General features: G+C 37.9%; 1 protein-coding gene across 8 annotated transcripts in view; it reads left to right on the forward strand.

Annotated features, from left to right (window-relative positions):
• Positions 1-13,066, forward strand: part of LAMA2 (laminin subunit alpha 2) — a 375,334-nt gene that overhangs the window by 79,231 nt on the left and 283,037 nt on the right. The window lies entirely within an intron of this gene.

The raw sequence follows: 13,066 nt of genomic DNA on the forward strand, positions 1-13,066 counted from the left end.
AAGAAGTTCTCTTAGGCTCAAAATTAGGTGTGGGAATTTAAGGAGAGGATACACTGTATTCCTGCATAATAAAAGCGAGATGTGTTTGTAGATACAATTCTGCACCTTACCTTCAAAATGATAGTTTTGAAGAAACTAGTTAGGGAAGTAACTAGGGAAGGATGGATGTTTCTTTCTCTAATAGAATATACAAATAAAATTTTAAAATTAAAACTTTCTGGTGCAGAGATGTGGCTTCAGGCTTTTTGTTCATTGCTGATTCTAAAAGGGCCATTGCACGATTGGAAGCCTTTTCCTGTACCCTGTAGAAAATTCTCTGTCTATCCCACTGTCCCTGTAGAAATTATACTAGGTCTGCCTTGCAATTTGTTTTTTGGCATTAGAGTGATGGCTTCTGTCATTCTTCATAGAAGGAGACTTTTTTTTTTTCCTGGATGTAAGGAGAAGATTACAGTGTTTGTAATTCTTAGTAACCAGAGCTGCTTATGTGTTCCCCCCAAATTTATTGTGTAAAACTTGCCCCTCATCTTTCCTCACTTTGGGATCAGTCTGTGACTTGTTTCTTAGGGGTGTTCTTTGTTACCCAGCTTTTTGCCTCTTGTTGCTAAATGTGCATACTGCTATTCTGTTTTCAGCCCCTGAGATCCCTCTGTGCTCTACTGCTACCGCTTCACCTATTGCCTTTCTTATCCTGTGCCCTGATGCGAGCGATAACAGTGCATCTCCAGGTGTCACCGCCCCACACACTTGGATTGTTTGTGCTCTCCTTACCTTCCTGCTTTCCCACATCAGGTGTTTTGGGTTTCAAAAGCAGAAGGGCCACCATGACTGGTGTTCTCTTTATCACCCTTTCCGCTGCATTTAGGCTTCACCAAACCTCTAAATGTGATACATCTGCTGAGTGTTTTTTTAGCCTTTTCCCTTATAAAAGGGTCTCTCTTTTCTTCCTTGCAGGAACTTCCTGTTTTTACCCTTTCTCTCTTGACAAAGACTGTGTCTACTCCCTTGTTCTCTTTATCCTTAAAAAGAGCTCCTCCTGCCCCACCACCTGCCCCATCTCATGTATCAAAATCCCCCCAATTCTGCATAAAAAGAGTGCTGCATTTTATTGCTGCCTATCTGCAAAATTACATTTCCTGCCCATTTTAGGTCTCAGTACCTATTCTAAATTCCTCTCTTCTTCCAATTTTTCACTGATCAAGAAATCAGTCTCTTCAGTTCTACGTCTCTTAGTAACTAGACTCCATGGAATGGATAATCAAGTGTATCACTGTTACCTGGAAAGCATTAATAGGTGCCTTTATCAGCCAGCTCTGTTGGGTGTTATAGTTACAGGCAGTTAAACCTGTCACTCTTCTGACCCATCTAGCTATGGGGTTTTTTTGTGCCCCTCCTTCCCTTCCTCTTTCCCCGGCCAGTAAATGATTCAGAGAACACTAAAGAATTAGAATTAGTTTTAAATATTACAGCCAATTGTTATAGTACTTACAGGTATGCCCGCAAGTGTTATCAACTTGGTAAGTCTACAAAGACCTTATATTTAAAATATTTTTTTTGTATGGATGCCAATCAGCTATGTCTTGTCAATACTATTGCTGAAAGTCTCATTGTATAATGTGGAATTGCGTGCTTCAGTGGACAGTTCATGTAGAATTAAAAAGTATAAAAGTTAAGGTCTCCATGAACTGAGCAGTCTGTCACCTAGAATGACTGAAAGCAACTTCTGTTAATCAAAAAAAGCTGCATAAAAAGCTGTTGCTATACACAGATGTGGGGGACCCAAAAACCTTTCTTTTTTGGCATTTTCCTAACTTTCAGAACAGTGAGGCCAGCCAAAGGAAAACCCAAGAGATGTATATTTGCTTCAGATTTCCGAAAAACAAACCATTTGTTCTCCAGCTGAGAGTCCATTGCTAAAACCTTTAATCATGCGAATAAATGTCATACTAGTGACAGTAGTACCACTGAAGCTCATTAAAATGCTATTGGAAGACCTGAAGGATTCCTTTCCTTGATGTGTCATCCCATGCATTTTTAAAGCAACATGCAGGGATTCATCAGTATGCAGTTCTGACTGATTTTAATGGAATGTAAAGATGTGACATCTGTGACAGCTCTGAGTCCACTTTTATAAAGAAGAAAATGAGGGTTTCCACTAATACAGATAGGCACAGCTTTACCAGAGAAGTATTAAGAGATACTGATATAATTTAATTTTCATGAATGATAAAGTAAATATGTGTAGGGATGTTCAAGCTGGCTTATATGGTAAGCCAGATGTCTTTGGCAGTTACAAGCACAAACTGTATACCAGGTTGCACATTTTGTCTCTAATTCTAAACCATGGTACATTGTCACTGGTTTGCTGACAGCCATCTGCTCAGACCTCGTTTGATCTTCCCATTCAGTCACAGTTCAAGTTAGGAGACAAAATGTATGTGAGGGAGGGAAATTATTGAGCTGTTTTTGTCATGGAGAAAATAAATATTATTAAATATTATTTAAATATTCTTTCTCACAAGATATATCTTAAAAAGATACTGAAATCATGCACTTGTTCTATTCTCTTTATGAAATAGGAAGAATTTTAGACACTCATACTACTGTGACTACAGATACAGATGCACTACTATATTTGTGTATCTGTATATCTTACATATATATATGATTTATAAATATATAAATACACTATTACAGCACTTATAAATATATGTATTTAGTAGCCCTTTTGTAGCAAAGTCTATGGTGAACATGCATGTAACATACAACAACTGTTTCAACGTACCAGAACATAAGGGTACAGTGAAATTGATGCAGAATGTTCAAAATATTCTTCCATGGCCTTATAAGTCACTGAAGAGTTTCTTGGCTCAATGCATAGCAAACAGCAATCTGCAACTTTTGCAGTTTATTAAGCACTTGTTTTGCAACATTTCTCAGTTATTCAGCTAATTTGTGCCTCACAATACTGACTGTATGGAAGTGAAATATAGATAACCTGTTCTGTTCTATGGAAAGCTGGGAGTCTGTCTGAGTTGTGAAAAATACGTTTTGCATTCTGTCTTCAATGCTGTAATCAGAGAGGGCCTTGATCTTGTTAATTGTGCTTTACATGCATTGAAACTGAACAGATCAAAGGTGTAAGGCCTTACAGTATTATCCAAGGAGAGCAACTTAGCTCTCATTTTAATAGGGTGTTATATAGCTTGGGTTTAAGTAACACATACACGTAAAATGGTAAATGTAAATGGTGTGTGTAGCTAAAATGTTGGTTTTAAGATCAGCATGGATTTATGGAGGGGAAATTGTGCTTAGCCAACCTGATAGCCTTCTATGATGAGGTGGCTTGGTGGATGAGGGGAGAAGAGTGGATGCTATTTATCTTAGCTTTGTTAAGGCTTTTGATGCTGTCTCCATGACATCCTCATAGAAAAGCTGATGACATATGGGTTAGATAAGTGGACAGCAAGGTAGATTGAAAACTAAATGGATAGGCCCAAACGGTTGTGATCAGTGGCACAAAGTCCATCTGGAGGCAGGTCACTAGTGATGTACCCCAGGCGTCAATACTGGGGCCAACACTGTATAACATCTTTGTTAATGACCTGGATGACGGGGCAGAGTGCACCCTTGACAAGTTTGCAGGCAATACAAAATTGGACAGAGTGGCTGATGTGCCAGAGGGCTGTGCTGCCATCCAGAGGGATCTTGGCAGGCTGGAGAAGCGGAATAACAAGAACCTCATGAAGGTCAACAAAAGGAAGTGCAAAGTCCCACACCTGGGGAGGAACAGCCCCGTGCACCAATACAGACTGGAGGCAAATGACTGGAAAGCAGGTTTGCAGAGAAGGATCTGGGTGTCCTGGTGGACATGCATGAGGCAGCAATGTGGCAAAAAAGGCAAATGGGCTGCATTAGTTAGAGTGTCACCAGCAAGCTGAGGGAGGCGATTATTCCCTGTCTGCTCAGCAGTGATGAGAGCACACCTGGAGAGCTGTGTCCAGTTCCCGGCTCCTCAGTACAAGAAAGATGTGGACATGTCAGAGCAAATCCAGGAAATGGCTGGGAAGATGATTAAGGACTTGGAGCATCTGCCCTACAAGTAGAGGCTGAGAGGGTTGGGATTGCTTAGCCTTGAGAAGAGAAGTCTCAGGGAGATTTTATCAATGTGGAGAAATATGTGTGTGTTGGGGTAATACAGAAGATACAGCCAAACTTTTCTCAGTAGTATCCAGTGACAGGACAAGAGGTAATGGGCACAAATCGCTATACAGAAAATTCCATTTAAAGATAAGAAAACACTTTTTTTACTGTGAGGGTGGTCAAAGAGCGGAATATGTTGCCCAGAGAGGCTGTGGAGTCTGCATCCTTAGAGATATTGAAAATTCAGCTGCACAGTCCTGGGCAACCTGCTCTAGTGATTCTACCTGAGCAGGGGTTTGGGCTAGGTAAGAGGTCCCTTCCAGCCTCAATGATTCTTTAATTCTCTGAAGACAATGTTAAGAACTCCGCATTGAAATTGCTAATTGGTGGTCTCACATTTTACCAGAATATGTTAAAACTTTTAGAATCCTTACCAGTATGTGTTTGTAAAGCATTATAGCAGAATAGCAAGAAATAAATAAGTTCAAAGAATGAGAATTGAACTTAATGTTTATTTAAGCTCATCAGTTGAGAGAAACATACTTTAAACTATTTTCATCTGAATCCTCAGGGTAAAAGTAAGTGCACTGAATCTCTTCCATATCATAAGATCAGTTTTTCCATTTGCTCTTTAGTTTCATAATGTCAAACTCAGTTTGAATTTTTTTTGTCAGTGTAGATGATGATGAATAGGTGGATGACTTTTATTAGCCTCCGTAACATGTCTTTTGTTGCCTCTTGTAAAAGAACACAGCAAACATCTCAGTCTTTCTGTTTAAGTTGACAGTGTTGGAGACTCAAGGGCACAGTAACTAATTCTGATTCTGCACTGTGGTTTCAATGGACATTCATTTTGAAGTTATTGCAAAAATAGTAATAAGCTTCATATTCTTTAGTGTCCAAGACAATGTATAGCAGGGTTTTTCTGCATAAAACAATAGCTTTGTCAAGACCAAAGTCAGCAGTAAATTGCATCTGGAGGCTCCAGTTTTCCCAGGCTTTATTCTAACTTTGAGAAATTCTGATTTCATTTTTTTTACACTTTTATTCAGTGTCATAATCCTTTTTTTTTTTTCTCTCCTTCAGTGGGATGGAACTGGGGTAGACAAATACAGGTGTCTCTCTCACCCTCTCTTTGCAACTGAGGGAAGTGCATTAGTGGGGGGAACCAAACCTACAGTGTCTTCTGAGTATGGAGACACGGATATTCAGACATGGGAACTGCACAAAAATGGACCTTTTTAGCTATATCATGCAATTTGGGAAAGTTGTAAATGGATGTGTGCTATTGAAGAACAGAAGATACATGATTTGGGAGAATTCCTGTTTGCAGTAGATCAGTGTTGTCTCCCAGAGGTCCTTTTACTTTTTCTTGTTAGGCCTGCTTGGCTGACCAGGACCATACTACTGCATTGCAAAGGTTTTAATGAAGGTCATGTGGCTAATAAATACAAGGAAATAACTGTAAAAAGTGCTGCTTGCTTCTTCATGCATAGTGCACTCTTTCTATGGATAAGGTATTTGTACAACTAGGATTTTGCACTTTAAAGTTGGTGCCAGAATACAGACGTATACTTGAAAATCAGTGGGTGCCTGACTCATGTCAGAGGCATGTAAATACCTCTGAAAATGAGATGTCCATTAAATCTTTGTGCTTTGGATTTTTAATTCAGTGGGAGTTCTGCCATGGATGTTAAGGAGACAGTATTTCATCTTCACCTATATTTTTCCTCTTCTGCTTTGCAAAACAACCTTCTGTGACAGCTCTAGAAAAAGGAAATTGATTACAAAGCTAGGCAAATGCTTATATATTTTATACAATATAATATTGGGGTAAGCCAATAGCAATTTTTTCACTCAGTCTCCCAATCTGTAAAACCGATTGTGTTTTGCTATTAAAATCAGCAAATTCCCTATAGATTTTGTGTGCTGTAAGCTGTGGAGACGCAAGGTAATATTACTAGATAATCAATACACCCTTTTTCAGATGCATCTGTTACTTGGTAAGGATTATAGTTAGCTTTGCTATCAAGCTTCTTCAGGCTAAGTTTTTATACTATGTCTTTTGTGTTGAAGTTAAATATGCAGGAGGATGTATGTAACATTACTCAGTATGAAGAGAGAAAACTACCTGAAGGTAAAAGTAAGCCACCTCTACCACCAAACATTGAAAACCACCTTTCCACTTCCTTTGGAAGGAAAAAAGGATGACTACCGAACAGTATTATAATGCACAGTGGTTTAAGGCAACTGACATGTTTTCTGATTTTGTTTTCCTCTCGACAAATGGGCTTAGTGTCAATTTTTGTTTCAGTCTGCAAGCTCTGTTGTGTCTGGACGGCTATTTCTTCAAATTGGGCTTATTTTCTAGTTGTATAAAACTCTTAATCTACATTGTGGATAGAGTGCATTAAGTTATTCCCTGTGGTGCACAGCTGGAAGCTATTCTGTGCTGCAACATTTTGTTTTGTTTTGTCCCAGTTTTTTCTCCCCACTGTGTTCCCACAGCCTAGCATAGCTCTGTGCTGCAGCAGACAAGTCTCTCTTTTTCCAGTGACACTTCTTAGAACATCTGAAATTGACATATTCTCTTTTGTCTTTTTAGTACGAATTCAGTGGCAAACAGCTCTGCTTGACTGCATGAACATTTCAAAGTACTCTGTAGACTAGGAAGATTGGCTTGAAAAGTTAGACATATTTAGGCAGGCTGTTTTATTTGCTTCTTTGAAGAGACTAGGGATATTTTAAGAAGATTGAAGGAAATATACCATGTCAAATACTGGTCTGTTTAGAAGAGAGAAGAGGAATATGCAGGTCTTAACAGAGCTTTCTTTGAAGGAGAAAAACATCTTCTTAGTTCTAATGCTTTAGTAAGACACAAAGAATCCCAGAGTTGGTAACCCAAAGTTTATCTTCTATCTTAGAAGTTTTTTAAAAATACTATTAAAAAACAATAATGATTTTTTTTTTTTTAGTTAAAATTTTGCTTATATGTGCAGGGACTGCAATTATTTATATTAATTTTACCCTCAGTAAAATGGGGCACTGATCTTATCCCTCTGTAATCACAATCTAGATATTAAATAATAGCAAATGCAAAATTTCATCTGCCAACCATTATCTGTCAAGAAGAAAGGTCACAGAGCCTTCTGTCAGTATCTTTGCAGTGGTCTTTCTCCTTCCAATTTTCTTCTCTGTTTCCCAGTCTCCCCCACTCAGTTAGACAGTTCCTTCCTTCATTTCCATGCAAGGATCTCTGCTGCTGTCTTCCATCTCCTATTGCTAATTGGTGGTTCCTTGTTTCTCACTCTAGGTGGCTGCTGCTTCCTCCATGCTGTAGCAGAAGCCTAACAGAGGTTATAATCTTGGTCTTGGTTCTTTGCTTGTGATTCCTGCTTCCATTATAATGCTGGAGTGCCCTTCTAGTGAGACGTATCCCACCAGTTGCTCTGTAGATGCAGGATGCTGATGTGGTTGAAACAGTATTTGCAGTTCTCCATGGGTTATGTGAAGGGAAGGAAAGAAAAAGACCTGGTAAATAGTAGGAAGACTAATGTACAAGGTAATTATCTTGTTTACATTCATATCTATTTTCAGCACCCCTCCTTTGCTGTAGCTGCTCCTTGACATATTTCAAAAATAGGTTATCCCAGTGACTATCCCCACTTCATAATGAACCTGTAATCACCATTTGGCAGCTGGAAATATAGTTAATATCTTTGATTTCTAACTAGAATCCCTCCATCCTCTCTCAGCTAGGGAAATCAACTAGGTCTTGCAGTGTGCTCTGAAGGTCAATCAAATAGCGCTATTTGGGAGGAGAGTGAGAGTGAGAATGCGATTGAATTCAACAGCTGGCAGGCTTTATGAAAATATCTTGTACCTGCTACTTGTGTAGCTCGTGCTTCTGCTGATCTCAACTATTGCAATAAAGCATGTGGAAAATCTGTCAGTTTGGCAGAGAAGTAGGTAATAGGGCATGACAAAATAGGGCAGGGTGCCAGGCATCAGATTGGTGGGTTTTATTCCACTGATACTTACTGAGCTTATATGAGCTGGAGGTTGGTGAGGAAACGTGAAAAGTACATAACAGAAAACATGTGAAGCTGGCTGTTATTTTCTTTATGCCATGAGATGAGGAAAACATAAAATGAATTAGGTAATACTGCTTTGGAGAAAACTGCAAGGAAATCACCAATCTCAGAGGATGTTCTGAGGATCTACAGAATAAGTAGCCATTAATGAGACCTCTGTGGATGCAAGGTAATGATGGGAAGTAGTACAGAGGACAATGGTTGGTGAAAAAATGAATGTTGGCAAAAATATTATGGTTTCATTAGTAACACCCACACAAAATTAAGGTTACAGTTTCTATTCCATTTTGGGTGGACCTGCTGTGTTGTTGGTCTATATGTGCTACTAGCTTTACTAAGAAACAACTACAGTATGTATTAGAGGCAATAACAAGGAAAAATGTGAAAGAAGAGAAAGAGTACAGTGATGCCTCCCTGGACAAAACCCTGCAACAGCCAGTGATTTAGGGATATTCTGAACTGACAATTGAACACCAAGCCTTTCATGTTTAACAGCTCCAGATGAACCCTTGTTCTATGTATTAATCTAATTGGTTTTTAATCCATTCCTGCTTTTGGAATGAAAACATTTTATTATAGAATTTATTAATGTATTCTAGAATTTAATTTCTATCATACTGAAAAGCAGTTCCATTTATAAACAGACAAAAAATCCCAATCAGTGAAGAAAACTTGTGTGGTAAATTGACTCAGCATGCCCAATTTGTAGTAGAAGGGTAACTAAACTTACCACGTTCATTTCCAAATGTTCACTTACTAAACCCATGTATGACTTTATATACAGTTATTTTATTTTATACATCTCCCAATCAATTCTTTACCCAGTAGCCTGTTAATGTCCACATTCAGACGTTCCACAGCTGTGATCTGGTCACACTTTTCTTTATCTTTTTTAGTTCTACCATGTCTTTTTGAAGATGAGGGATAAGGAATATTGTACAGTATTTGAGTTGTCATTATGGATGGATTTATGTGATAATGACATTTTGTTTCTATTCCTTGAGCTAATATTTTCATTGAAATATCCATAATAACTCTTTCAGCGGTGATAATAGCTCATGCAGAGCCTATCGTATTTTTCCCCTGTGTATTAATTTCCATTCCTCAATTTCATCTGCCATTTTATTGCCTAGACACACCATACTGTAAAATTTTTCTACCACTCTTTGTGGTCTTATTCTGATTATCCTGAATAATTTCTATCATCAATAAACTGTCACCTTACTTTCTATCCTCTTTCCGAAGTTACTTATGTAACTGTTGAACAAAACAGCAAAGATTGCTGTTGTTTTCCTGTGTTACTCCCCATTTTTGTTTTTTTTGTTGTTATCTCATAAGAGGTCATTCCCTCATATGTCATGATAATGTAGTTCCTTTAATGGCCTTTGTGGAATCTTGTCAAAATCTCTTTGTTAATGTAAATATGTTGAACTCAGTGAATCACTTATACCTATATGCTTGCCAATGTCTGCAAAGAACGTTAGTATTGATAAGGGTTGACTTGTAAGGCCTCTGTAAAAAACCACTGATCCCAAGCATCCACTATTTTTGTCTTTAAGATATTCAGATCTGCTTTGATCCAGGAACCATTTAAAAAAAATGATAATTTAGTTACCACTTCGGTACAACACCCTCCTTTTAACTAGAACAGTGGCAGTGTAAAACTTGAGTACATTGGCGTTTGTAGGCAAAAATCAGCTATTCCTGCTGATTCTCTGCTTTTCATTTTTACCAGTTTTTTTCTAAAACTGTTTTTGTTGACAATATGTGCTAAACTTTCATCACTAATTCTGTAGAGGGTTGAGCATCTTGCTTGATTACCCTTGCATGGTACACCACTTTAAAGAATTTGATTAGTTTCTGTGTTACTTTCCTTTCATAGTTTAATCACCTGTCAACAGTAAACTGTCTATCGGGCTTCCATACTCTAGAAGCTCCATGGAATATGTTCCATGCTTAAAAACCAAAATGGAAAGCAGACAGATGACCATGCCCATTTCATAGGTGAGAATCTGAGACTTTTTTTCACGCAACACAAATCTGTTGAAAACCAGAAATTGAACTCAAGCTGCTAAAACCACTGCCTAATTATAAGCCAATCTTTTCTATCTATTTCCTCCAGGCAATTGCTAGAATTTTGGTGGTTTTTACAGGTAGAAATGAATGCTAATCTGTTTTTTGCTAGTGACACAAGGGAAAAGATTGATGTAGCTAGCAGTTGAAGGGAGTAGAATTTCTCTGCTTGCACTTGAGCTACACAAAATAGAGATAATGCGTTTCTGACTCAGAGGCATTTTACCAATTCTTTGCACTGGAGCAAATGATTACTAAAGGTATTTGGCAATAATGAGAGAAGAACTCTCTGTAATTATAGTAGATTATGTTTTTGGAAGTATTTGATAGGAGGATGCCCATAGAATTCAAGGTGGGATTGATAACTAAATAAACTATATAATTTAGTGAGAAATTGAATTTTAAGATGCACAAAACTAGTACACCAATTTTTAAATATTCCTTCTGTATAATTATCATCATGAAAAATAAGGCAAAATTCTCTAAAAAAATGAACTGTGGTGTATCGAGCTTTCTAGTCTTTTTCCTGGGGATTTATGATTGGATAGATGTGAATGTTAGAAAGGATAAACAGTGTACACTAGCATCATGAACATTCACATTTTTATTTCATATTCAAAGGGCCTAACTAAAGGATTCAAGACAATGGTTTCATCTTCTGTATTGCTAGAATCTTGTGCCTATGTTGTGAAAGTATTATATATATACTAATTGCTAGAAAGCAGTATGAATAGTACTGCTTCCTCTGTTCCATGGAGCTTGCATGTCAAATGTTCTTAAAAAGCAAAGCCTTATTTTGGGCTGTACAAAGCAGTATCATAGAATTGTAGAGTATCTCAAGTTGGAACTTGGACCCATAAGGACCATTAAGCCCAACTGCCTGCTCCTCGCAAACAAAGATTATTCAAAAGAAGTTCAAATATGTATTTGTTAATTGTAATTTTAACTTGTTAAAATACCAGGACTGGGGAGTTCATCAATACCAAACTTGAAGTGCTGGGTGCAGTGTAGGAGCACTTTGTGCATCTTTTGCTCTCTGCCTGTCAGAACCACTCCTGTGAGCCTGTGGGGAGTGCAGTGTGATGCACTTCTCTGTGAGGTGCTGGGATCTTGACATGGTCTCTTGACAGTGGAACACCCAATACTTGTTTTGGTGCCTGTGTTTGTACTGATTATGGGCAAGGCTGTTTTGGTAGTTTAATCCTAAGCTGCTCTGTACATAAAAGAGGTTACCTGAGAGTGAAATTGTGTTGTAATTGATGAGTTCCTTACATACTCTTCATTTACTTATGTCTCTTACATTTAAAATTTGAGTTAAAACTTAGAACAATGGTATGATTTGTGTATAGACATGTAACGTGATATTTTTATAGCTGTGTGAATCTGGGGGCTTTTGGGCTGCTCTTTTTCAGCTGTTCCACTGTTTTTTAAAGGATTTATTCTCCTGATGCCATGTACTGCAATTGCTTGCATGTAGGATTATTCAGTCCTTTTTATGAGGTTCACTTTTGAGGGAATAAAATACTTAACTCCAAACCAAATGCCAGACTATGTGTTAAGACTAAATGATTACTGGCTTTTACACTATTAACTTCATACAGCTTAAAAAGAGAATAATGAGGCTGTAAGTCAACCTAGGAAGTTCCACAGCTATTAATTCATCTACTCTGCTAATGCTTACACAGATTTTTACCATGTGCCCCCATTGTAGAAGGCAGCAAATATCATTGAATGCATTGAATAAAAATACAAGAACAACTGTATTGATTTTAAGATGTGATGAAAATGAGTTGTAATCTATACAGAAGAAGCAAGCTACACAATCAATAAAATCTCAACTATTTATTGACTATACAAATGGGACAGGTTAGTAACTAATTGGTTCCCTTGTTCAAGCAGTATGTTTAACATGGTTTTAAAGTGAGCATGAGAGTCACTAACCCACAATGTCAGAGGACAGCTGTACCATGACCAGCCAAGCTTGGTAATTAAATGGCATACAGGTTAATTGCAGAGACAAGCAGGAGACTGGAGTTAAAGGACTGAAAGGAGTCAGTTGAATAGTGTTGTCCATCTGTGGAGGAGGAAAAGGAATGTCATTATAAAGGCAGCTTTATGAGTCTACAATAATTGCAAATTCAGTTTTGATTAAAGCCTTATTTTAAGGCTATAATAGTACAATAGGGTTAGAAGCTGGATGAATTGCAGAAGAGTGGGTTTAGGCCCAGTGGAAATTGTCGTCAAATAAATCTGAAGATGATCCCAATCCATACTGCAGATTTTTTCGGTGTTGTTTTGTTTTAATCTGCAGCCATGGCAAATTACGCCTTTGAAGATGTAGAAGTGATTGATTTAATGTGAGGGCCTAACGTATACATTCAACATGCCATATCAGTTTGTCTCTGTGGATCAATTTTATCACGGCTCAAAGGTTTTGATCAGTATTTAGTGGGAAGGAGCGTAACCCACCTTAATGATTGTTCTTCATATGGTTTATAATCTTTATAGTTTACTGCTACATAGAACTCCGTTCTGCAGAGCACTCAGACATGTGCTTAAGTGCTGTGCTGAATGAGAATTATAATACATAACTCAGCATGTGCACCTGAAAAAAACAACGATATTGCCATAAAAGATATAATGTTGTATATATTATCCTCTTCTTGAGGAAAGGGAAACCACACCTGGCAGATGCTATTCGTGTTGCTGCATGAATTACTCAGCTTCTCTGATGACAAGGGTGACTATGAGGTCCT

The sequence above is a fragment of the Buteo buteo genome, chromosome 9, assembly GCF_964188355.1.
Source record: "Buteo buteo chromosome 9, bButBut1.hap1.1, whole genome shotgun sequence".
Lineage (NCBI taxonomy): Eukaryota > Metazoa > Chordata > Aves > Accipitriformes > Accipitridae > Buteo > Buteo buteo.